General features: G+C 43.6%; 1 long non-coding RNA gene across 1 annotated transcript in view; it reads right to left on the minus strand.

Annotated features, from left to right (window-relative positions):
• Positions 1-4,278: 4,278 nt before the first annotated feature.
• The window catches only part of LOC135974670 (uncharacterized), a 32,988-nt gene continuing 11,138 nt past the window's right edge, over positions 4,279-26,128 (minus strand). Inside the window, exons 2-3 of the long non-coding RNA XR_010591797.1 lie at positions 4,755-4,849; positions 4,279-4,626 (exon numbers count right to left, since the gene is read on the minus strand). This is a non-coding gene — a long non-coding RNA (uncharacterized LOC135974670). The remainder of the gene's footprint in view (positions 4,627-4,754; positions 4,850-26,128) is intronic.

Here is a 26,128-nt window from a genome sequence, read left to right on the forward strand (position 1 = left end):
AAAAAAAAAGGCAGCAAGTACTGTACTGTGCCTGTATTGCATCTTAAAGGTAGGCACATCTGGGCTGCCTGCTCCCACCCCCACTTGTGGGCAGTCACTTACAGCAAGACGCTGGGGCTGCCAGCTCAAGGCAGCCGGAGCCAGGAGAGCAGGATCAGTGCTGGGGTCTGCGCAGCTTTCACTCCTTCCCCTGCTGCCAGGAGGGGGACCCACTGTTTTTTCTCTCTCTCCCTCACACACAAACACACACACTCTGCCTGGAGAGGGACAAGTTTGCAAACTCATGCCGGGGCTGACTAGGTGGCTCAGCTGCTGCGGAATCCTGGCCTGGAGGGTCAACTGCTGGATCTGGGGCCCGAACTGGGCTTTGTCCAGTTACAAACATTTCAGAGTTATGGACGACCTCCATTTCCGAGGTGTCTGTAACTCTGAGGTTCTACTGCACTACTACATGACTAAGATGGCGGTTCTGAGGGGCAGTATGTTTCAGTGGATAGCATACAGGACTGGGAGACAAAACACCTAGGCTCTAGTCCTGCCTCTGCCACTGATTTGCTGTGTGACATGGGATGAGTCATGATACCTCTTTCCCTCCGGTCCTGCCCATTGTCTGTTAACGTGTCAGACTGGGGCTGTCTCTTACTAGGTTTACAGCACCTAGCTTAATGGGACCCTGATCTTGGCTGGCTGTAATACAACGATAATAGCAGGCCATTGCAGAGACTGACTGTCCTTACTCGCCCCTTGGAAATTTGGGTTTCGGCTCCACCTGCTCTCTGACCATCCATTGAGAGCGGAAGAAGAGCTCTGTGTGAGTGTGAAAGCTTGTTTCTCTCCCCGACTGAAGCTGGTCCAATAAAAGATATTACTTCACCCACCTTGTCTCTCATCTATCCATTATGACGTCTGAGCGCCTGCTGTCTCCATGTAGGGCACTCTAGGGCCTCACAAATAGGGTGGGTGTGGGTGTTTCACCGCAGCCTAACTGGTGGTGTGGAGGGGAGAGAAGGGCAGTGTCAGGCTCATGGATAGTTGGAGATGTTTGGATATGCTCAAAAGAGGGAGGGAGCTGGATGGGATGCCACTTGTGTTGCTTTAGATAGGGTCCCTGAGAACTCAGGTGTTGGCCATGGTAGTGATGATGGACAACCCTCAGCTGGGGGCACTTTGGTTCAGATGAAACTCTGACGTTCAGATGCTTTGCTGAATTTCGTGAGAAAGGAAAATCGAGCTAGAAAGGTCTCATTAATAAGTGTTCCTTGATGCTTTGGTTCTTCTGACCCACATGAGCTGGGAAACAGAGAGAGTTGTATGAACACAAAGGAAGGAGAAGGACAAAAACCTTCAAGAAGTAAATTTATTAAACCTTTCTGAACCTCCCAAAATCCCTCAATTCAGCTTTTGGATGAAGGTCTTCTCCAAACCCAGGCATCTCAGAAGTGTCCGCCACTACACAGAAGATGTGGGGGAACTGAAGAAACCGATTTTAAAATGGTATACATGGAGATGGAAACAGGAGTACGTCATTGAAGACACAAGCTCAATTAGGGCGAGGTGAATCTTGTGAAGTCAGAGCTTTTTGCAAACCTTTCAAATTATTTTTTTTGCAAAGCTCTAGCTTGTGAATCTTTTCCCACCTGTAATGTAACTGCCTGATGGATTTGTCAGTTGGTGTCTTAACATATATGAATTGTACTTGCTCCATACATTTTGTTGATTTTTCACTCCGTCGGCTCTTTCAGCTGAATTGTTTTCCCATTGAATTTTTATCGTTCTGATGCTCTTTTCTTCACTTTCTATTGAGTGGAATGCAACCCAGTCAGGTCCAAGTTTGAGTCACAATTTTCAATGGGTTCCCAAGTTAGACAAAATGAATGTACCCGTCTGCCGTTTAAAACTGTCACTGCACACAGGCTCAACTGCTATCCCCAAATCCCAGTTCTTGGTCTGAAGCTCCAAAAATAAGTTGGGAAGTTGAAGCTAGAAAGAGCTGAATGCAAGAAGCCTCTAAAAGCATTAAAAAGGCAGAATGCAAACTTCAAACACTCACCATGGGGGTAAAGTTTTCAACGAAGGGTTTAAGCTCTTAACTGTTAACATATGATACTATTTACTGGCTTCCATTGGCTACTTTAAATATGTCACCCACAGTACTAGCAGCTGGCCTGAGTATTATTAATAACGCATTTCATGGTCATTAACTTGAATTCAGCAAGTCACAAGTGACTTTAGCAGGCATGATCTTGTTAATCACCATGTATAATGACACTAGCTGCCCTCCATGGGCACAAACTATTTAAAACTATATAACATTTTCCTTTCTTTTGGACAGTTCAAGATGCTCTCATATGGGGCCCTTTGCCAAGAAAGGAAATGGCAAGTAAAATAATTTGGCTTAGAAGCTTACCCAGTTCTGAGCTCCTTTGAGGCATATGCCACATCTGGTAAGTATCTTGGCAGAAGCAAGACGGCAAGAAACAAATTCTGTTTAAGATTTTAATTAAAAAAAAAACTAACAGAAAAACTAAAGGAAGGTGCTCAGAGCAGCAGGGCTGAATCTATTGGGTATTTTTTACGAGATTCTCCACTACGGAACATCGAGAAAATGTAAAGTTCATGTAAGAAAATGCTCTGATTGTTTTTATTACCATAAAAAAACCCTGCTTATTCACAGAAACAGGTAGGCAAGTGCAAATTTTTCCCTGCGCCGCTTCCTCACCTCTGCATTAGAGCAACATAGAAACATATGAATTGCCAGACAGGATCAGACCCAAGGTCTGTCTGGTTCAGTGTTCTGTCAAGGACACTGGCCAATGCCAGATGCGTCAGAAAGTGCTCACAGAAGTTTCTTCCTAATCCTAAACATTTAGTAGTCAGTTTACACCCTCAGGCATCAGACATTATATCTCTGTACATTTATATCCTAACTGATATAACTGGAAATGTTCTTTAATTCAGATCCTCCAGAGGTAAGAGGATATTCCTTCTCCATGGCCCATTCAGCCTTTGGCCTCTCTGAGTCTACGAAGGTGCTGATTGCTTAAGGCACTTTTTGATACAGAGTGAAGACCACTAATTCACTTCACGCAAGCCTTTGAAGAGCCATTCAGTGACAGAACAGTTGGTTCCAGGCTAGGCTGGCTTTGAAGTAGTGACCTAGAAGTGAAAGGCTTATGTCACGGCTCTAGTTGAACTCCCTTTCCGGACTCTTACCAGACTGCTGTGTATGCTGGACCCATATGCTTTAAGCTTCCTGAGTCGAATTCCGCTCTAGGCCCATTCCTGCAGTGCAGATCCTCTGTCTAGCACCCCCTTCTGAGAGCTGAGACCCCAAGGACCAACTGCCTGGATCCTGAAACTAGTGCCAGCTCCCCCACACCCCTCAGTAGCTTGATCACATGTTTTCCCAGGGCACTCTGGATTACAGTTAACCTCTCTGGGGACATGTGATAGTTGAAGCACATAATACATAGACTTTGCTAACAGGGTTCTCAAATCAATCACTCTTTACTTTAGACAAACAAGAAACCTACAGCTCTAGAGAAAGCAATAAAACATCTATACACCATTCCCTACCTTATCTTCCTCACCAATCTGGAGTGTTCTTCAGGATTTGGGTTAGCATCCTTTCAGGATTGCAAGTCCCCTCTATTGGACGCTTCTGCTCTGGAAAAATGGAGTCTGCTCTCTCTCTCTCTCACTCGCTCTCTTCCAGACAGTTTCCTTTGACTTTGACTGGCCCCACAGTCAAAAAAGTTCCCTCTCCCTCCAAAAGCCTGTGCATTTGTTCCTCTTGAAACCACATTATCCTTAGCATCTCCACTGCCTTGCCAGAGGCCAAGCGTTAAGGTTAACAACTTCTTTGGTTGGTTCCGTAGGTTCTTCTAGGATGACACTGGACAGGGACCTTGTCATCCCATGGTTGACTGGCTACACATTGAGGCATTCAATGATACAGCAATTTCATGAAATTAACCAGAATTCATAAGCAGTACATAGATGGAGCCCTCCAATCATCACATTTTAGCACCAGTTTCCTCCTTCATTTTATCTTTTGTAGATCCAGTCAAAAATTTTTGAATTTTAAAACCCAGATGAAATTTCAAAGTTCTTAGAAAAATTGTGCTGAAATTCTCTCCCTCCCCCTACTTTCTTGACCAACTATAGAGTTGGTTGAAGTTTTTATGAAATTTCATATTTTGAAATTTAAGAAAAAGGGGGAAAGAACATTTCCGTAACATATTATCCCCTCCCCTCCCACCCCGATCATCTCTGCACTTTCATTTTGTTACTTTGAAGGAGAAACCTAAACTATTCGAGTCACCAGAGCCCAGTAGAGGATTCTGCTGCTCCTGCTAGCAGCGTCAACATTCAGTAAAGACACCCCCTATGTAGAACCCCATGATAGAGAGATAAGAGCTTCACATAGTCTCCGCTCTGATTCATATTTAAAGTTATGTTCATGTATTTTTATACATGTTCTAAATAAATCTCATATTAGGAATATATTGTCATCAATATTGTGGGCCACATGCATGAGCAGCTTAACCCTGGCCAAGGCTGATTGTCTTGTAATTTACACGGGGCATTCTGGACTCTTCCAGTAACAGTGCACCTGTAGAGAAACTGAGAACATACATTTTGGTCAAATTCATGTATTAATAGGCTGCCTTCCTCAATTCCCCCGATATTTTAAAATTGTATATGGTCATTTTCTTTACTTTTCTTAAGTTGATGGGTAGTGTGGCACTTACCAACAGCTGCCATACTCCACTCCAGAGGTGGCTGCATTGCAGTGGTGGGTGAAGTCATTCCTGAATAAGCAGAGCTCTTAATGCACTTCCAGATCCTTAAGGACATACAAATGTGAAGTTATTATAAAGGAGGCTTTCGATCAAAATGACACTATACTTTGACTGCAATATAAGGGACCCCGATATAAGACTTACTCCCCATTGTACAATGAACTCCATGCTGACAAAGGCCCATGTCTGTACGGGGTCCCATTGCAGTCAACAAAGCCTTGCACAGGCGTGGGATATCTGCCTATTTAATATTAGAGGATTGGGCTCTTAAAATTCCCATTCCAACGTGGGTATGTCATTTTTGCATACTATATAGATCTTAACTGAGATTTTTTTTAAACATTCAGTAATAAACACATTTGCTGTGGAACAAAAAAAAAAGGAAAAGCATTTTGATTAGTTTAAACCCTACCATATTTTTGGCAATGTAAGATTATGTGTTAATAAAAAATTAAACCACTGCAGCATGGTTTCAGAATATATACTTTTATAATAGAGTGCTGTTTAAGTTTTCATATCATGTGAACTGTAACACACAGTAGCAAAAGAACAGACATTCCTATTCCCCTTAGATTGTACAGATGTTTTGTGCTCCCAGACAGTATTCTAAAAGAAACGAACAATGTTACTATGTATCTATTATAACATTATTAGCTACACTCCTAATTAATTCTTAGGAATTCCAGGCATTTTTCATTTAGTTCTTAGCAAAGGAAAGAAGAAAAAAAGTAGAAGAAGGTTCCTTAACAACTGTTTGACTCATAGAGTTCATAAATGAGCCCATCACCCTGTACCAGAACTGGTATAATTTTATCGGAATGAAAACCATTCTCTTTGATCTCCTCCAGTTCTTAAATCCAGCAGTTGTGTATTCGAACATCAATGGAAATGTGGTTTCAAGCTTCCTCTTTCATTATCTTTCTCAAAGATAAAAAAGAGCAAAAGCAAAAAAAAAAAAAAAAAAGTTCTGAGCTTTGGAGATGAGGCAATATTTTTACAGTAATTTCTTTATCTGATTTCATCCTGTTTACCGAAGCTGCTGTTTGGAGGATCTCCTCCCTTCCCAGCCATTTTTAAAATGGCTTTTCTTTAAATAAATTTTTATATATATAAAGTATACAACACAGTCAGCTTCCTGCTTGCTCTTTATTGTAAAGGAGATAAGGTTACTAAATGCTATAATGTCTGACTTAGGTTCAGTGCCTGACCTACATGGAACAAGATGGAGATTTAATGATTAAACTTAACTCCTTTATCTTCAGCAAGGGAGAAAAAAACCCCAAACAAACTACTTTATGTTCAGGGATGATAGAATTACAGTTGAACACAATAATTAACTCTCTGACACATTCCTGCAAGGCAGTAGATGTTGCTAACCATTCTGAAATGCCCCCTTAATGTTGTTATATTTGTTATTGTATAGTTCTGCTCAGCAATATAAACAAGCACACACACTAAAGAAGGTCAAGGCTGGAGGGAAAAAATTATATATATATATAAAATCTCTTCTCGGTTGATTCATACATACCACAGGTGGGTTTCTTGGTTTTATGTTATATCAGTTAGGGGCAAATTTAAGGGTGAATTGAATTAAACCAAAACATGGCCCTGATCTACTAAAACTTCAAAGTATTTTAATCCCCTTGAATAGATTTTTCCATTCAGCCCTGTCCTATGGACTCCCAAATCTCATTGCTATACCCAGGGCTGCCCTTGAAAGATGTATTGGTCTCTCTCACCCAAACTGCCGTCCATCCAGGACAGACTGGTTGTTGCTCCATGTTCTTTCCCAATGAACAATCTAGGGAAGAGCGCACCTCTCTCTTGATCTCTCCCAAACTGGTCTTTTCTCATTGCTGCATCTGAGCCCCATCCAACCCACTGCATCCAGATCCCAAGCATCTTGAATTAATCTGCCCGAGAGTGAACTTCAAAAGGTTCAAAAGTGTCAGTGCTAAAATGACAGTAAAAGTTTCAGACATTTATCCAAGCAAGACTTGTGCAAAAATGTTGGCAATGCAGCAATCAAGCCATGCAAAATGTTGGGTTTCATTACAAACTTGAAGCTTCATCCAGATTCACTGGAAGACTTGCTGAGGATTGTGAATATTTTGAGTGAACCTTGGGGCTGGTGTGAAGTGGACCCTGGGGTTGGTTTATGGCTTTGTATCAAAACCACTTGAACATGCTCCCTTCTGCCTTATCGTTATTGCGAAACTCTGGAGCTGCTGCCATCCATGTAGATCCAAACTGCGGAAAGTATTTTCACGAACCTCTGTAGCAACTGAAAGCACCAAAAAGAATGAGGAGTACTTGTGGCACCTTAGAGACTAACAAATTTATTTGAGCATAAACTTTCGTGGGCTAAAACCCACTTCATCGGATGCATGCAGTGGAAAATACAGTAGGAAGATATATATACACACAGAGGACATGGAAAAATGGGTGTTGCCATACTAACTATAACGAGAGTAATCAGTTAAGGTGGGCTATCATCAGCAGGAGAAAAAAAAACTTTTGTAGTGATAATCAGGATGGCTCATTTCCAACAGATGACAAGAAGGTGTGAGTAACAGAAGGGGAAAAAATTCTGCAGTTTCTTGTTGGAGTCTGTTTTTGAAGTTTTTTTGTTGCAGTATTGCGACTTTGAGGTCTGTAATAGAGTGACCAGGGAGGTTGAAGTGCTCTCCGACTGGTTTTTGAATGTTATAATTCTTGACATCTGATTTGTGTCCATTTATTCTTTTGCGTAGAGACAGTCCGGTTTGGCCAATGTACATGGCAGAGGGGCATTGCTGGCACATGATGACATATATCACGTTGGTAGATGTGCAGGTGAATGAGCCCCTGATGGCGTGGCTGATGTGATTAGGTCCTATGATGGTGTCACTTGAATAGATATGTGGACAGAGTTGGCATCGGGCTTCGTTGCAAGGATAGGTTCCTGGGTTAGTGTTTTTGTTGTGTGGTGTGTGGTTGCTGTGGAGTATTTGCTTCAGGTTGGGGGGCTGTCTGTAAGTGAGGACTGGCCTGCCTCCCAAGATCTGTGAGAATCAAATACAGACTCCAATGAGAAACTGCAGAATTGGAATTAATTTGCAAACTTGATACCATTAAATTAGGCTTGAATAAAGACTGGGAGTGGATGGGTCATTACGCAAAGTAAAACCTATTTCCCCATGCTATTTTTCCCCCCTTCTGTTACTCACACCTTCTTGTCAACTATTGGAAATGGGCCATCCTGATTATTACTACAAACTTTTTTTTTCTCCTGCTGATAATAGCCCACCTTAACTGATTACTCTCGTTATAGTTAGTATGGCAACACCCATTTTTCATGTCCTCTGTGTGTATATATATCTTCCTACTGTATTTTCCTCTGCATGCATCTGAGGAAGTGGGCTGTAGCCCATGAAAGCTTATGCTCAAATAAATTTGTTAGTCTCTAACGTGCCACAAGTCCTCCTGCTCTTTTTGCTGATACAGACTAACACAGCTACCACTCTGAAACCTGACAGCACCAAGTTACACTTACCATCAACCCAAACCTCTAGCGGTTGCAAAATTGGGCTGGAATGCTCACAAAACCCGGCTCCCTTACAAGCCTAGTACCTCCCACATCCACCCAGACTAGAAATACACCAGCAGCAGCTTTTCCCATGGCAGGCTGGTAATTCCACTGCCTTGTCAACTCAGTGAATCAGCTAAAATGGCCACTAAGGTCCAGTCTGCCCCATTCAGCAAAATGAGAACACAAAATCTGAATAGAACTGGGTTTACTTTCAAAACTCCCTGATCAGGTGTCAGCCTAGCTCTGTCAGATCCAGGTTGCATGTAGGGTCAACTGTCTGAAGCCCCAGACCGTAGGGAACACATAGGGGGCTTCCCCTAGGGAGCCTCAAAGCCACAGCAGTAACGCTTCACTGAACAGCAGCCGCAGCAGAAAACCGAACACATCTGCAGCTAAGGTGAGTTTTATCCTGCCCCACCCAAAATGTTGACCCAAACCCACCATTGTTCTTCATCATATCCTAGCCAGGAATAAGGACCTTCTCTGGTCCCGCTGAGCTGTGTTTATGGCAGGAGCTAGAGGAAGAAGCAAAAAGTAGCTTTAAAGCCACCATTTAAGGCCTCTCTACACCTCAGTCTTGGGGCCAATTCAAGGGCTGAAGCAGTCTCCAGTCTACAACAGAGTAGCATCAGGCCAGTACTACTAGTCTTCACCCCTGGCTATACGGGGATTGCCAGAATGTCGGTCTGCCCCAGCCACACCCCCTTCCCTTGGGCATTCCCCTTCCACTGGAACCTGGAACGGGAGGTGGTTGAGGAGCTATCATATGGGCACAACGCCTCTGGATGGTTCCTTGATTTTTCAGATAAAGTGGTTTGGGTTTCAGATTTGGGTGAAGACCTGGGTCAGATTTATTTCTTTTCAGAACCATTTCTCCCATCCCGACAGAGCTTGTATATTCCCCCCCCACACACACACACACTTTATAGACTGCACAGCACCATAGCAGCTGAGAAGTTTGGCCAGGAAATAGTGTGTAACTTAATTGATCTCAGCCCTTGCTGGTTAGAAGTGCTGGAAGGAAGCAACTTGGAAACACAGTGCTTACCCCTCTGTTAGAGAAGAGGGATTTTCTGTCTGGAATTCTATGCATGCCTGTCACACTCAGAACAGACTGTCTTCCAAAAGATGCTGTTTAGCACCAGGGGAAATACTGCGGCACCTTTGACTCAGTTCTTCAATTACATTATCTTGGCCTCCGCATCAATCGGGATTAGATCATTGTCTCTCTGGCTAATCATTACTTGGACAGTTAGCTGTGCTAGATTCCTATGGACCGCCGTTGTGGCTTGAAGTTACAATGTTAAGGAAACCATTAGCTAGTGAGGAGTGAGATGTGGATTTCTCTGAGTTCGCTGAAAAAATTGAGATGTGCACAAACGAGAACACCAGCCCAAAGCCTCCTGCACAGTTGGACGGGGTGGGGGGGGGATTGGCAGAATGTAGAGCTGTCGTTTTCTCTGAAGTTACTCCCTATGCTCAGGGGCAGGATAACGGTTAGGTCTGGGAGTCAAACTTCATGGACATTTGGTTCCAGAATAAGATACAGAGCAACAAACCCAAAGAGCCCTGGTGTTTGGATTTGGAGCCAGTTCAGGGATCTATTGATATTCAGATTCTAAAACTAAACGGATAAAGTTTGGATTTAAAAGAGAAATCCAGAAGAAACGAGAAGCTGCTGAGCTGCGTGGAAAGGGAAAAGGAAGTATTCCTTTGTTGTCATATGGGCCATATTAATTACACCGTGTCTGTCACCCAGAGAGATCAGTGCCATTATATGAAATAAAATGTAACACAATTCAGTTGTACAGAACTCATGGTGGGGGTAGGTATACTTTGCAGGGATTCATGCCAAATTGCCTTTGGCTTCCATCCAGGTAGCTTTGCACCCCTTCAAACCAGCAAACCTAACCTCCGAAAGCAAAACTGTGTGGGAACTTCTGAGTTTGACCCGGGTGTCAGTGCCAGTGAGAATGGCAAATGTTATCTGATTTTGATGCAAACCCCACAAATCTGCCCAAAAGTTCGGGGTAACTTAATGAACCTTTACACAACCATGGCCCACCACATTTCAAGGCAATCTGTGTAAGCATGTGGATTTTAGAGCACTTAGAGTCAAGCTTTACCCAGAAAGCTGATCTAAAGGTGGACTAGAGTAGATCCCCTGTAATATCAGGTGGTTTCGAGCTTTGTTACGAACATTTCACACAGCTCTGTTCAATACAACACCAAGCTTCATGTGTGGGCAGCGATGGACCTACAGCAACAAAGCTCAGGTCCAACTCCAAATACTCACTACGTTTGAGGGGGATGTTTAGCTCGGGGATTTCATTCAGCACATGACAAAGGCAGGGCCTAGCGCAAAGTTTGGATGCAGATCTGACCTCTCTCACCCATGCCCCAAGTTCAGCGGTGTTTGAATCCGGGTTTTGAATTCAAGCCCAACTCTGCCCAAAGGATGGACCGACTGGTGATGGGAGTTTGAGGGCACAAACAATAAGCAAACTGACCCACATTAGAAAACGGCAACAGGCTTGTTCAAGCGGATGATGTTTTGTTTTGTTTGGGTCTATTGAATGGCAGGGTCTGTTGTCCCTTAATAAATAATAATAATCAATAAAATACTGATGACCCCTGCTCCCCAAATAAACCTCTTTTGAAATTAACTTTCAATCTACCCATTTCTTTTTGTTTTGATGAGGTTACTTTAACATGATGCACATTTAAAGGGGTGACAGTAGCGACACATACGTATTTTGATCTTTCCTGAGCCATATCTGTTCTTCATCCGCTTAATGTCATATTCACTGCTAAAGTAGTTAAGCCCCTTTTGGGTTTCACAACTGGATGAAACTGCAGGGTAGAAGTTGAGTCCTATGATTGAATGTCTCTATATACCGCTGTGCATGGTCCAATTTGTTGGACTGATGCGAAAGCTCGTCTATCGTTGTTGTGAATTTTATAATTGCATGGGAAAATATTTACAGTGTATGTTTTATCTAGTGGCATAGATATATGCCAGTCATCACAGCAGTTAAAATTAGAAATTGGCCTATACTATGAAATTTGGGCCCAAGAGTAAAATCTAGATCTGGATTTACCTACGGTTCTGGAAAGGATGAAACCCTCATGCATCAGGGCATAAACCAGACTCTAATTAATTGGGGGGGGGGAGGTGTCAGGAAGAAACTTTCCCTGGGGGCACATTATCCCTTTAATCACAGAGTTCTTTATATCTACCTCTGAAGCAGCAAGTACTGCCTACCGCCAGAGTCAGAATACTGGGCTAGATGGATCACTGGTCTGACCCAGTCTGGTAATTCCTAGATATGGTTTTGAATTCATGTTACAGATATGGGATCGAGCTGTGAAGTTTGGATCTGAATCTGACTCCGACTCCCCAAAAGTTCAAGGAGTTTTGAGTCTTGTGTTCTGGTTTAAATATAGTGCTTGTTAATTAATAAACAAATGTAAAATCCCTGTCTTGTAGGGGCAAATAATGGACAAGGAATAGCCCAAGGATGTTATTGGATATAGGCGTCGCATGACATATGGCAGTCAGCGAGGTACAAAAGCAAGAGCACTGTGCGAACGTTCATTGTGAAGCTGTCCCACGTAGACCAGATAGCTCAAAAACCAGCACAGGACTGGGGGTGGGCAAAGTGGACAGACTGGATGTGGAGGATAGAGGGGGGGACTTGAATTATTTTGTTCAGAATTCATTTTCTCTTCACTGTGTTTGGTGAGGCCCCAGAGCTGTTTTCTTTCTATTTGCCACAGTAAGCACTGGGAATCTCTCTAATCACGTTCCAGTTCTCCTAGCTCTGTTACGCTACATGGTGCATCGCTTGTCCTGCTCGTTCTCCCACATGTCCTGGCTCTGAAGATGTGGGAGAGGATCCAGCCATGTGTGAATACACAGGACAGGGAAGATCTTCAGAAAAACTTTAGGGGAGCTGGTATGCCCAGCCAGAGGGTTTTGGCAAGCCTCTATATTGAGTCCTCCAAGCTCGGAGCAGGGTACCAGTTACATTCTTAAATCTTGCTGTGTCTGGAGAGAAAGACACAGGGCCCCCTATGGAGACCCAGCATGGTGACGAGATGCCAGCCAGGGCCATTATTCACCCACAGCTAAAAAGGCATTTTGGTTAAGTGGAGCTGAGTTAATCAGGGCTGCATTGAATCGCTCACACTGCAGCTGGCTGATTAAAAAGAACACCGAGCTAGACTTGAGTAAACACCTGTAAAATAGCTCTGTTGCACTTTTACCACCCTAGATCTTGTGTGTCATCGTTGGGAGCAACTACGGCTAGAACAAAGACAGGACTTACATCTGCCCTTCTCCAAGCCTCACACTGAAGTTAAGTTCCTTGATAACAGTGATATTAGATAGCAGAGCCAGGTATCTCAGCATGCCCCACTTAAGGACATGAGTGTTGCATCATCCCTGTCCCAGCATACCAGGTTTTGCAGTGATGCTTCCTTAAAGGTGTCCTGAAAAGGGTTTGAAATAAATACCCCGTCTGCCAGGTTCCACCCAAGGACAGAAGTTCCATAGATGCTGTTCAGAAATGCAATCAGTGTGGGATTTTAACAGAATTGAAGATGTTGCTAGGTCCCTCAGATCTTCAGCTGCAGAATTCCGGAGACAAATACATACCCAGGGTGAAATCCTGGCCCCAATGAACACAGTGGGAGTTTTGCCATTAACTTTTCTGGGCCAGAATGCCACCCTTTGTGATTTCAATGGGTTCTCAGGCTGCAGAGATTAACCTATCTTATGTTTCCTCTACTACAAGGTGTGGCCACAGGACCACCATTAAATACAAGTTCAAAGATCCATTCATTTCCAACCACCTGAGTTGCGACTTTTTAAAAACCCATCCATTTGGCCTGGAATTTTTCATGCTATCAGCCCCCAAACTTACTTGATTGATTGATTGATTGATTGAGGTGAAAGCTCTACAAAACTTAGCCCAGCTGTTTCTGACTGACATGAGCATGGAAAAAAAATTTCCAAAAATTGTATGTTCGAATAACTCAAAAACGGTTTAATTTTTAAACTGCCCAGACATAGCCTCTCCTCCTCTCCCCTCGCCCATGAGCACAAGCGTCAGTCAGGTGTTTAAAGAAATTTCTGTAAAAGATAAACAGTAAATGATTGACAATGATGTACTGATCATGCCCCAACCTAGTGGTGTGTGACAAGTTTCATTGGTAAAGAATTATTATTGTGCTGGACCTTCCCTGCGATATTACACACACAGTGTGACACAGATAATGCTGTAGGTAGACTAGAGAAACAGCCCAACGTAAAGTAACAATCTCTTTATTCCATCAACAAGCGGCACTTTGAGCCAGATCCACAAAAGTGCCGAGGCTCCTAACTTCCCTTGATTTCAATGGATGTTAGGAGCTTTGTGGATCTGGGCCTTAGTTACCAAGGTGATAGCTGCCTAAGGCAAATAAATGTAACAATTCGAATTGTAATCTAAGCCATCACATTAGCATAGCAACATACAAGGGTGCATCAGCACCCCCATAAAAAGACTGTTAAGGTACATAGTGCAGTTGCGCTATTCTTTTGATTACAGTGTGTAAGATGACAGACAGATTGATTAGAGAGGGGACAGCTCCTGGTTATCTGCAGGTATCCTGGTAGTCAGCAATGATTGGAAGGTGTCTGGAAGAAACAGCTTTAGTAGAAAATAGGATGATGGAGTCAAAATTCTACCCGACAGCACTATACAAAAATAAAAGCAATATTTTTTTCTCCTTTTCAACAGGGAATTTCTCCTCCCTTCACCTCCCTGTGTGAATGTAGATGGCAGAGCAATGGGAAAGGAAATGCAGAAAAACTACCCAAGGATTTAATGGAGCGTTAGCAAAATATTATCATTTGAAATGTTTGTCGGCATGTGGCAATTTGCTTTGAACCAGGGATGGTTTAGATTCCTTCCTTCTTTGCAGACTTAATTTCCCCCATCATGATTATGGAGACCATCGTGGATAATTTTAGGACTCAGGAACACTATTTGCTGAGCTCAGGCATGTTGGGGATATGAGTTTATTTTATTTGCCACCTGCTCTGGCTGGAATGCATGATTTTTCACGCATCCACTCACGGAGTTGCAGCACTCAGCTAATCATAAATCACTGACAAATCATAATCAAGGTCATTCATTCTGGCCCTGATCCTGTAATTGGATCTGTGTGGGCCGACCCCTCTGCTCAGGTGAAGCCCTAAATTCAAACACGCAAAATTATTGGACAAATAATTCCTACAAATAAATTGTAGGTACCAATCCTGCAAATACTTATACAGGTGCATAACTCTACACACACAAATACTCAATATTCAATTCACTGGATGGGCTCACATCCATCAAGCTACTCACGCATGTTTTCAGGATCGGGGGAGCTAGGTTGGTCACTTTTGAGCAGTTTGTTACTAATGTTCAATATCCAGAATGTTTAGGTTTGGCTGGATGCATATATCACACAGCTCTGTTTTAACAGATGTCTAGAGAAGTACTGTACTTATGCCCTTGAAGTTTGATATGTGCTGAAGTACCTTACTGAATCAGGGCCTAAATCCAGGAAATTGCAAGCTGCTCATAGACAATCCACAAAAGGTGAAATACATCTGACGGCTTCTGTGGTACTTGAGCTGTGCGTAGGACCTGCATGGGCCCTCCGCACAGGGGTGAATGTCACCCTAAGGTTGTAATCCAACTTCCCTTTGAAATCAGTGGGCGTCTTCCTACACATGTCAAGGGGAGCTGGCTCTGAACCTAACTGAAAAGCACAGGGTACAAGGCGTGGGGCGGGGCCAGGATTTCACCCCCCGTGTTGCTTAGACAATCTAGACTGATAAAGAAACCTTTCTAAAACAAATCGTCATGAAAATCACTGCACTGGCAGCCCTAAAAAGCCCTATTTATTCATAGCACAGGTACATGATGGGCAGCAATAATGCAAGCTTCCCTAACACTGACCTCTTTGTGGCCTTATCCCTGGTCTGGAGGAAGAAAGAGAGTCCATTTTCATCTCTCCTGGACTGCCAAGAAGGTTGGCAATTTGCACCAAATGGTACGGATTCCCCATGATCTGGAAGCCTATTGTCCTTCGGTAACTGGATTGGGAACCAATAATATCATTTCAAACAGGCCACTAAAAGAGTGTCTGATATTTTGGTCACTACCTGGGTCTGTATTGGAACCAGGTACCTAGAAAGATGAAAGAATCTGTATTGTCCCCAGATATATCACATGTATCTAGCCGCTAAGTATTTGGGATAGAAATTCTAAACATAGGGCCGGTGACTTGGGTTTTTTTAAATGAAAACAGGGTTCTGTTTCTTTCTTTTTCTTTTCTTTGTTTAAAGAGACTATTCTGCCAAACAATATGGTAAAACTCTACTTTTGCAAAATGCAGATAGAGCCATTCCCCCCTTTTATGGAATAGTGACCGTTTGTTATTGGAGAAGCATATCTTTAAAAGTATCCATGATCCATGAATGTTTCATGACATTGGTCCTGGTTTTTGTTATTAATGGTCAGTTTTCATGGCTGATAACTGGATTTTTGTGGCAACTAGCATTTCTTAGGCATTTTACAATTCATTTAAAAATAATAAGAATGATTAATAATAAAAAAAAAAAACCCAAACAAACAAACCAAGGTTGAATGTATATATTCAAGGTCTGGAATTCTTATAAGCAACATGATGAGTACATCAGTGCATGAAAATACATTGAAATATTTAAGAGAACACAGCAGGGATATTTTTCTAGATGTTCATGAAATGCATGGGAATGAGAACTTTTGGTAGTCAGCACATTTCTAGCTGGCTCATATAAGTCCACCCAGTGATGGAGTATTTATTTATTTGGTTTTTTTAAAAATGTTCCCTGAGGTGCTTTGGGTTCATGTACATGAAAAATAATAAACCTTACAAAAAAAACAAACAAAAAAAACCAACCTAGTAATGAAATTACAAACACTCCTCAGTAAACGGCTTTTTGGAAGGAGTCATGTGACCACATCTTCCCTGTGCCTGAAAGTACTAATCTGCCCCTGTGTCCTCCACTTATCCCACTCACTTCTTCAGAACTGGATGTGCCAGATGGTCAACAGATCTGGGTTCTCTCGCATCTAGGAGGAAGCTATTTCCAGAGTGGAGAGATCTTTGAAAGCCCCCTGCCCGCAGCCCCTTTGCAGTTAAATCAAGAGGTGGTCAGCTGATCTCAACTGCTGCACTATCACATGATGTCCCTGGTGGGCAGGACCCAAACTACAAAGAGCTAAAGGGCCAAGATCTGCCAAAATTTCAGCCCAACCATACTAAGGGCCGCAAGGAAAGCTCTCTCTCAGCACCTGGCCTCTAACCACAACAAAAGGAGACACTTCAAGTGGTGCTCCCTCCTATTGCCTTCTAGCACTAGACAGAGTCTACACTCCTAAGTCCTTTTCATCTTCCTCTCAGAACCAGCAGCCCAGCCTACCGTGGGAAAATGACAGGAAGGCATCTAGGCTCACTGCAGTGTCAGGGAGTGGATTCCAAGAATCCTTCCTCAATCCTCTTCATTACAAGAGACTAGACACTCACCCTTCTCAGCTGACTGGAGACATTTAGGCCCAAATTTTCAAAAGCATCTTCAACTTTTGGGTGTCTCCATTTCTCAGGATACATTAGTCCTGATAGTCAGAGATACTGAGCACCAGCTGCTTCCATTGGAGTGGTAATCTATGCTGTCTCTCTAAAAATCAGGCCCCGGGTGCTTTGGGTTGAGCACCCAAAAAGCAGAGGCACCCACAGTCAGTGGCCACTAATGAACATCTGATCCTTGGTCCTGTCATTCGTGCTTCCCAAACCACAATGGACTTCAAGTACACAGGTCTTTGGTAAAGCTGCACACCACACCGTGTGTTAGTGATGTCAGTGGAATTACCCCATATTGACATGGGTACAAGTCACAGAAGAAGCAGATCCTTAGAGCTATGAACCAGTTTGACCTCATGGACCTTTCCTCAATCAATCAGTCCCAGTCGCCATTTCATTCTGCTTTCCCATCCCTCTAACTTCCCAGATATTTTACCTTCACTCTCACTAGTCAGTCAATGGCCTGGGTCCAAACTTGCCCTGGCTTTAAGCCTTGCTCCCATTATAATTGCAAAGAGAAATACAGAAACCAGGCATGTCTGTGATTGTGGGGGGGAACCTTTTGGTATGTGTTTCAGTCTGTTCATTCAAGCTTGCAAAGGTGACTCGCAGGATCCTCCTGACCTTTGATGCATCCGCTCATTTCCCTTCCAACTCGCTTTCTGTTGCTTTACAAATTAAGGCGCACGTGAAACCAGAGCAGTTTCTGATCTCTCATCCGCCTAAAAAATTAGAACATCAAAACAATTTTTACAACCAATAAACTAAGCTACTTTGAAAAGTGAGGCAAAGGATCTATCCAGAGTCAGTAAGACATTGTTAGGATCTCTTTGATCGGGAGCCTTAAATGAAAATTATCAAATGGCGCTTTAAAACATACACCCTTTTGTTTGATTAGCCTGCTGTAGATAACCTTTATTAAACCTGATCTAAAATTACAGCCATGCACTGGTGCTTCTTTGATGCCTTGGCTGTTTCATTTCCTGTTTATACTATGATACACGTTGCACTAGGAGATAAAGCACTTCTGAGGGATATTAAGACATGAAAGTCCCTTGGCTATTTGCTGGCACTGTTTTGATGTTTTCTTGCTCTCTAGAAATTAGCATATCCTTTTCAAAGACTGCCTCTGATGAGAGTAATCCTTTGCCATGATGTATTTGCTAAAAGTCATAAATGATAGTATATTGTGTAAAGAAATGACACATAAAAGGGACGATGCTAGATTATTGATAATGAGGCAACTTGTGCACCTCCGCTTTTGGCTTTTATAAAACACATTTTTGACACCATAAATACATTGAGCTTCTATTAATGAGGATTTAATACTTCTGAGATTTTAGAAACTTGCTTAGAACAACTTTTCAAAAGAAAGCTTTTGGGGGAAGTTTAATGTTTTCACTAATTTCGGTAAGATAGTCTGTTAAGCACATTTTGCTGCCTCGGTAATGAGCAATGATGGAAAGGTTTTTAGCTCAGCTTCATCAGAATTAAACTGTGCTGGAATATAGTGCCTATTGCCGTAGGTGGCTTAATTACAGACATTTGCAATGAAATTGTACCATATATTTCCTCTTCAGAAAAAAATAACTTTGACGTACATGTCATCGGAAAGACAAGTGGGCAGCTCCTCAGCTGGTGTAAAGCAGCATCGTTCCATTGAAGCCAACAAAGTGACACATCTGTATCAGCTAAGGATCTGGCCCAGCTGTTGCTAACGCGTTACCTGTGCACTGCCATGGAATGGAAGGCTATGCTCAGAAAATACACAGCTCATGAAAAAACAACGTTTTCGGGCCTGAGCCGAAGCCTTTTGAAGTCAACGGGTGTCTTTCAAAGGCCATTGGACCAGGCTCTTAATATGAACCTGAGTCATAAGAAAAAGAATAATATATCAATAATAATAGTAACAACAACAACAACATCACTTGGTGCTTTTCATTTGCAGAATACGATACGAACACCCTCCAACACTCATACTAGATAGCAGTAAATAAGGAGCTTAGATAGTACAGTGATTGTGTGGCATAAGAAAGTAAATAGACTAGTTAGCTGGAGCCCAGAGTCTTTCCTAGCTGGTATAAATCGGTGTAGTGATCTGGGTGAAGCAGCGCCAATTTCTAGATAGGAGCCTGGCTCATTATCTTCATGTTACGAGGGAACGGAGGCAGAGAGGTGAAGGACATGCTTTCCAAAATTGGTTGCCTACAGTTAGGCTTCTAAATTTATATCTAGGCCTCAAAATAAGTGGCATGGGAGATCGTCGACTGAAGCTCACAGAAGCTGAAGGTACCCAGCACTTCTGAAAATCAGGCCCCTTATTTAAGTGCCTTTATGTAAACGTAAGGGTCTAATTTTGGGCACTCAAGTTTGAAAACCTTGGCCGAAGGGACTCATCCAATGCCCACTGAAACAAACAGAAAGGTTCCCATTGACTGGAATGGGCATTGGATCAGGCCATAAAGTAATTGGCCCAGTTCCACGGAGGGAATCCGTGTCATAGCCAGGATTAAAAGACAGAAGTTGCTGGGTACTATTCCTGTGCTCTGACCATGCCCATCCCTGTTCATTCTTTTTCACGAGCAATCTAGCACAGACCATTTAAAGTTGCAGCCTGTGCCATTTAGCACAGATAACTATGGGATTCTCATCTTCTCCCCTATATGCCTCAGTATCTTGGCCTAGTACACTGGATATTTACTGGTCTGGATGAATTGCGAGACAGGTTGAAAAGAAGGGAGCAGGGAGCACTGGGGCATGAGAGGCCAAATTCTAGCCTTTCGGTTCCTATATCCTTGTTCCACTGAAATCAAGGATGAAATTCTTGTTGCCTTCAGTGGAACCAAGAGATGGGCCTGGGAAAGGATAAGCTGGTGGCTAGAATTAGACAGGTCACTCTTTCACATTCAGACCAGGGTCCTCCAGTTGTTTCTGGCGGGATTTGCCTTCTCCCTGCTTTTACTGGATCAAAAGCACGCAGTGCGACAAATTATTGCTATTTTAATGGCTGTGAAAATTGCAGCTTGACAGGAAGTTGACAATTGACTAGAAAGAGTTTTTAAAAATTGATGGCGGTTTCTACATCTTCATCAGAAATACTTTCAGCTTTGCTCGCAGAGAGGAAAGAGATGATGAGGATGCTGAGAAGGAAATGCTGCATGAGCCCCTGCTGTCTTCCCTGCAAGGGGTGATGTGGAGTGAAGCCATTTTGGATTAATTCACAGGAAATGGTGATCCTCAAGCCTCCTTTATACAGGGGCCTTTGCTTATTGGCTGACATGACATCCACTAATGGGATTTGTGTAGCCTTTGCCAGCTGCTTGGGGAACTTGTCCCATTCCAGTGCTTTGCCATGTGTCAGATAGTGTTTACGGCAACAGGCATGACACTGAAAATCAGCTTACCAGGTATGCGGGATTCCTGCAAATTCCAAATGATTGAACTGAACATGCTGTGTACAAAGACATACTTGTGCTGTGTTCATATTCCACTCTATGTTTGAAGCCCATCACCACCACTACTTAAGCAGACCAAGAGGCAATTGTTGAATAAGGCAAGGGACTCCCTCTTTACAAGGGGCTGAGCTCCATGGCCCCGATCCACAAAGGAACTTAAGAGTTGCAATGCTGAGCATTACGGTGCCTAGAAAAATCACAGGAACAACAATGTGAGCCACAAAGCCTGAGTTAGGTGCCAAAGCTCCTATACAATGAATGGGGAGATATAAGCACCTTAGGGTGTGTTTCCATTTACCAGGGGATCGACATGCGGTGATCGATCCACTGGGGATTGATTTAGCAGGTCTAGTGAAGACCCGCTAAATTGACTGCCGATCACTCTCCTGTTGACTCTGGTACTCCACTGGAACGAGAAGCATAAGGTAAGTCGACGGGAGAGTTTCTCCCGTTGACCCAGTGCAGGGTCAGGTAACTTAGGTTGATTTAGCCCTGTAGTGTAGACCTGCCCTTAGAATGGGATTTACAAAGCTAGCATGCTAGACATGGAGCCACCTAAGCTAGCCAATGGCAGATGCCGATGAGAGTGGTGCATGCCAAGCCCTGCCCCATCTGGGAATTTAGCACCTCAGTCCAGGCTGCAGGGATGCTCCTATCTCTGCTTGTGATTCACAAACCGGGGAATATATGCACTAGGCTGCCTAAATCATATATGGGGCCTGATCAGAGGCAACCTAAGGACACAAAAACAGCCTGGGCTGGGGGCTCCCTCAGTCCCTCCTATTGAAGTTGTTCCACTTTAATTAAACAATTAAATATTAATTGGGACAAAGAAAGAGCTAGAATGACTCTATAATCCAGTGCTTAGGGCCCTCACCGTAGAGGTGGCAGATCGCTGTTCAAATTCCTTCATCAGGCAGAGGGGTGACTTGAAGTGGAGGTCTCCTATGTCCCAGTGGAGTACCCTAACCACTAGGCTGAAGGTTACATGGCAGGGTTGGCCCCTGCCACCTCAGCTGTTTTGTGTGGAATTAGGCGGCCTCTGAATACACCTATTGGATCAGGCCCTGCTTGCCACGTAGGCAGTCGAACACCTATCGTTCCCTAGTTCGTGAATTACTCTGGGCTTAGGCAGGAGACGGGTGCCCAGGCTAAGATTGCCAAACCTCCAGGATTGCCCTTGAGTCTCCAGGAATTAAATATAAATCTGCAGGAGACGGCTGAGAGCAACCCAGGAGATACATCCTAGGGCATTCTGAAATGTTGAGTCCGATCCATACAGTAGTCCAGCTGGTGTTTAAAATTCCATGGCAGTATGCATTTGCCTGCCCATCAGTTGCCCTGTGCATGCATTTTTTTTTACCTTGTGTGGCTGCGACTTTATGTCATGACATAAAATCTGTGCACTGTAACTGATATATGCACACACACAGGCATGTTCATGTTGTCTCTGTAGTCTGTGCTACACTGCACCTGCCTCGCCCTTTTCAAAAAAAGCACAGAAATGGATGATGGTGAAGGCTCTTCAAAACATAGCAGCTCCGAAGGTACCGTAAAAAGGACTTGTTACAATGATGGCTGGTGTAAAGACCCTGACTATAAAAACTGGCTTCACAAAGTCAATGAATTTACAGCGGAATGCATTTTGCATTGTCAAGCATTTTCCGTTAAACATGAAGGGAGACAAGCTGTTAACATCCATGTGGAATGTACGAAACACAAGGAATCTGAAAAATCAGAAATGAACACCTGATATTACTTTTTTTTTAAAACACAAAAAGGACACATCTCAAGAAAATCTAGTGATGGCAGCAGAAATTGATTTTAAGTCTAATCAATGAGTTTTTGCTGTATCTGCCATTGTCTAATGGTATGCTATTTTATTTTCTGTATTTTTAAATAATGGAATCAACTAACACTTAAAGATGCCTTAACAAGCAAAGTAACCTAAACCCAATCTCGCTATTTAAAAATAAGAGATTCATATTACAACTGGAGAATTTGCAATGTGAACTTATTCATAGATTCATAGATTCTAGGACTGGAAGGGACCTCGAGAGGTCATCGAGTCCAGTCCCCTGCCCGCATGGCAGGACCAAATACTGTCTAGATCATCCCTGATAGACATTTATCTAACCTACTCTTAAATATCTCCAGAGATGGAGATTCCACAACCTCCCTAGGCAATTTATTCCAGTGTTTAACCACCCTGACAGTTAGGAACTTTTTCCTAATGTCCAACCTAGACCTCCCTTGTTGCAGTTTAAACCCATGGCTTCTTGTTCTATCCTTAGAGGCTAAGGTTTACAAGTTTTCTCCCTCCTCCTTATGACACCCTTTTAAATACCTGAAAACTGCTATCATGTCCCCTCTCAGTCTTCTCTTTTCCAAACTAAACAAACCCAATTCTTTCAGCCTTCCTTCATAGGTCATGTTCTCAAGACCTTTAATCATTCTTGTTGCTCTTCTCTGGACCCTTTCCAATTTCTCCACATCTTTTTTAAAAGATGTGAAGATTATGATTCATACGATGCTCCTGATTTCCACCAAAGGCAAAATGATGGCTCTGTAGTGAATGAGTTTTAGAGTAGAGTAGGTCAGACATTAATGCCGTTACGTCATGTAATGAAACCTCTCAGAATAGATCCAAACAGAGTTGGCAGCCCTAGCCCAGGCCCTGAGAGTGAGGCAGCCAGGCACATGCTCAGAGGCAGAAACTAGGCACCTGGAGAATTTTTATTGCAAAAACAGAGGCGCTGAGTGACTTTAGATGTCTACAGGGTGAGGCGGCAGCCGAGCAGGCATTTTGTGGATCACAGTGGCGCCTAAAAGCAGGACTTAGGCGCCTTTACCTTTCTGTATCCTGCCCAATGAGTCTGCCTCCTTCCAAGTGCCTCACAGGCTAGCCGTGGGAGAGAAAGACGGGCCAAGTGCAAGAGGCTGCCAGTACGTCACAAGGTGGTGAGTAATTTGAGGATCATGAAGAGGTGTTGCTCTCAAAATGGAGTTTAATAACAGTAGGTATCAAAGCCTAAGCACCTTTAAATGAGACAGCATATAAACTTCAGAGCCTTGCAAGAATGCTGATGGGCAATTACTGCATTTTATTCATTGTTCAGTCTTGCTCGCTACACAATTTTGGTGCTGATGTGTCATTGCCCCAAGCACTGCTTTGTGGGGCAGTGTTTCCAGGAATTCAGCTTCCAGGATGGTAGCACCCATTAGTTGGGAGGTAGGTGGGATCTCTCTTCTACCTGCAGGACTAGGAATGTGTAACATAGCAAACAAACCAACAATCAAACATGGCTTTATTGCATATAAATTCATCAGGTAAAGTCATTGCAGCTTATGCTGTTGCAGGGTAAGTCATACACAGCCACAGAAAGGCAGGAATAATGAAGGCTCGCCCTTCAGAAATTCACAATTCAATAGGAAAAGAACAGATGACTTGTTCAGGTATTTCCCACACACTGCACACCAACGCCTGTAGCAATCTCAACGTCCTCTTTCACATTTCCCTCCTGGATCCCTGTGTTCCAGTCTCTGCTCCCACTGCACTGAAATTGCCCTTAACGTAGTCACCAATGAGCCATTCTTGGCCATATTGCAGGGCCTCCTCTCCCTTGCTTAATCCATGCACTGTCTCCAACAAGGCTGATGTCTCCTTTCTCATGTAAACTCTCTCCCCACCCCATCTTCAGAGACGTTGTGCTTCCCTGGCTCTCTTTCTACCTCTCTAACTGTTCCTTCAGCATCTCCTTTGATGACTTTCTCCTGCTGTTTGCCAGTGTCCTCTCGGAGCCCTCAGCTCTCTCCTTTGCGCTCTGTCACTCTGTAGTCTCATCTAGTCACACATTTTTAATTACCATGTCTGAGCTGACAATTCAAAGGTCTCCCTGTCTGGCTTGAGCAACCACCCTCTGTTCGCCTCTCCTGGATGCCCCATTGCCAACAATTCCACATGACAAACAGAACTCCTTGTCTTTCCATCCCTTCTTCCATAATGGTCAGCAATTTCACCAGCCTTTGTCCCAAAAGCTTGCAATCTCCCTGTCATTCTTGTCTCTTCTCTTCTCCCTCAATACAGTAACTGACCCAAATGCCACCAGTTTTATCACTTCAGAATCTCCAATATCCATCTGTTCCAATAGTTTGCAAGCAGTTCACAGCCTGCAATATCTCTGCGTAGAACCCCATCCAATAATGTCTATTCTAAAGATCTAAGGATCTGCTTGTCTTTTCATTGCAGTTTGCAGAGTGGAAACCTTCCTGCCTTCCTTGGGGCCCGATTCTCCAACCCTTACTCACACATGTAGTCCCCACGGCTCTATGCCATAGATGGATGATATGGGCAGGTGCCAGGCACCCACCATCCACACTTCTGGCACTGCACCTCAGTTCTTACCAGTAGCATTTTCTGTTGTGCTAGTCTTGGGGAGAGACTGATGGACGTTCCAAACTGTATGGAGCCTGTGGTATGAAGAGATGTTCTCTGGCAGGCACCCCAGGTTCATATATAGTATCACTGAAGCTCACAGCTTTGAATGCTTCAGGAACCACTTCTTTTCTCACTTGCTTCACTTTCACACTGGTATAACTCCACTGAAATCAATGGAGTTACATCCAGTTTACACCATGTGAGAGGAAAATCAAGCCCCTAGACACCCGAAAGTGACAAAAGGATGAAAGAAGAATACAGTGAAATGAACTAGAAAGCACATGCAACCTATTGGGGAAGGTGTGTTATAGGTCCCCCTCTGGGCCAGATCCACAGAGGACATAAGTCTGTTACAGCCCCAGTTAGGCCACGCCCACACTATGAGCTAGGAGCGTGAGTCCCAGCTTGTGTTCAAATACTTGTGCTAATTCCCTGAGAGGTAGCGTGGGTATAAATAGCAGCCTAGACACCATTGGCATGAGCCGTGGTGGCACAGTGTGAGTATAAACTCATCTGAGTCCTGTGAATACATACTTGGCACAGCTAAGCTGTGCTTTCACCCATGCTATGGTAGAGATACTATTTATACCCGGACTCTCTCTCACTGAGAGACATGAACAGGAACTTGCATCCCCCAGCTCGTAGGGGAGCCATAACCTAAGAGAGGCTTAGCTCAACCTGCAGCAGCTCAGGCTTTGCGCTCTGAAGATCCCCAGTCCAATCGCTGTTGTGTTAGCCAAGGTAGGGGCCATCTAAAATGCATGTCCCCCTCTCTCAGGTATACCGCTGGCTGATCCCAAGATTTCCCTGTCAAGCAGTTGCGTTACACAAGGGCCAGGGGATTGAAAATATTTGGCTCAGGACTTCAGAATCTGAAGTGTTTATTTCTGGCTGCCACAATGGTTGTTTTCGGGTGCTGCTGATGGAGTTGCTTGGTCACACTCAGTGGAGCAGGCAGGTTCATTCCGAGAGGTGTAATCCCTCTGGAATTCCTCCCTCTCCCCCCCAACCACACACCTCCCCTCTTTGTCTCTCAAGCGTCATTACAGCTTAATAATGATCTCAGAGGCGCTAAGCCGAAACCATCTCCCTCAGATCCTCCGCACGCTCTTGTCAGGCACGTTGGTAATGAAAACACAAAGTGTAAAGATATCCCCTTCCTCAAGGTAATGGAAAACCTGAGTGAAGATTGACA

This window comes from Chrysemys picta, chromosome 12 (assembly GCF_011386835.1).
Source record: "Chrysemys picta bellii isolate R12L10 chromosome 12, ASM1138683v2, whole genome shotgun sequence".
NCBI classification, from domain to species: Eukaryota; Metazoa; Chordata; order Testudines; family Emydidae; genus Chrysemys; species Chrysemys picta.